Raw genomic sequence first — 1,634 nt, forward strand, 5'->3', positions numbered from 1 at the left:
GAAAGCTTAAGCCTTGGCTCCATAAGAGTAGTAATGGGCTTGCAAACTTGTAACCTGAACCACTGCATATACTTCGATTGTAACGTAATGATGCCCTTGGCATTCTGCAAAAACTAGATACCCAAATAAAAATGCAGCTCGTCCATTCAGCCACACCGTTTGCTATTGTACAATGGTGTACTATGCCCCTTTCTTATAGATGTTACAAAATAGAGTGCAAAGGGAAAGAGATGCAAAGTGGTGAAAGAGCTCACTCAAGGATCAACATGAAGAAAAGAGAGACACCAAGAGCAAGACTTATCCAACTTCATAGATGGATTTCATTTCCACACCACACACTCCAATTGTGTGTTTACTTATACAAGATTATGAATTGGGCTCCTTATCCCCTAATCCACACACTCACATTGCATTGGCTCTAACATGCTTAGCCACTCACCCATGCACTCATGCCTTGCTTGAGTTACACAAGGATATCCTAACATCCCCTCTTAATGCCAACATGCGGGATCACATGATGAGCATTGCACTCATCTTCACTCTTACAAGATGAGCATTGCACTCATCTTCACTCTTACAAGATTACGTGCATGTGTGGGATACGTGTGATCAAGTTGATACACTGTTCAACTATTCTCCTCTTTCCATGTAGAGAAGTTCAAGTGTGATTTTTGAAGAAGAAAAATACTTGGGGGGTTTAAACCCCTATTGCTACTTATATACTCCTCTTATAAGTAGAGGATTTCCAACACATTCTTCTTTCTTTTCTTTATGGATCAGAAAATTTTTTTCCCAAAACAACAATAACCTCTTGATCACCAAGAGTTTCAAAAAAATTTGCCAATAAAAAATCAACACTTAAGCCATCGGCGGAGACCAAGGAGTAGGCAAACATGTCAACAACTATCTCCCTTTGTGACCAAAGAATAAGCCCAAAAGAGGGTTTTAAAAATCAGTCAACTCATAGGTTGACTTGCCCAAAGGAGACTTTGGAGAGAGGCTTGAGGGGACAAAATTTAAAGTGCCACGTGTCAGCACCATATTGAATCTTGGAACCACAGAGGTGAGCTTATGAACATAGGGCTTATGAAACTGTCGCCCAGAGGACAGACAATTCGTTGAGAATTTCTCCAGCTTTTCATTTGCCAATAGAGCCACGATTGAAGACAACAGATCAGATGGGATGTTCACGCGCAAATAATATAGTCGTGAACATCAAACCATCCAACTGGGTTTACAATCGTCACAATGGCCTTCTGAAAACCTTCAAAGGAGCTGCAATAGAGACGTCAACCAAAAAATGACCTCCTTCTGGTCGCAGCAGCAAGTAGCACCCCCAACAGGAACGGATTGAAGAGCCCAGAGAAGGAATTGAGAGTTGCACAGTTTAGACTAGCGACGTGATAGACACCATGAAGAAGTTGCTGTAAGGGATCTCAAAGGAAATCTCTAGAACCAGAGTAGTTGTTGCAGCTTCAAGGAGCCTTGACGCAAAGCCGTAAAGACATATGAGCAACCCAATTAAAAAAACAGGCCCACGCAGTTCTTCTTTGCACCTTCCTGGGAGTAACCTTTTGGATGTGAATCAATGCAATAGATACACGCCTTCACCAGTGATAAATGCTTTCCATAAG

This window comes from Dipteris shenzhenensis, chromosome 7 (assembly GCF_047967505.1).
Source record: "Dipteris shenzhenensis isolate YYH24624 ecotype China chromosome 7, Dip_SZ_1.0, whole genome shotgun sequence".
Taxonomy (NCBI): domain Eukaryota; kingdom Viridiplantae; phylum Streptophyta; class Polypodiopsida; order Gleicheniales; family Dipteridaceae; genus Dipteris; species Dipteris shenzhenensis.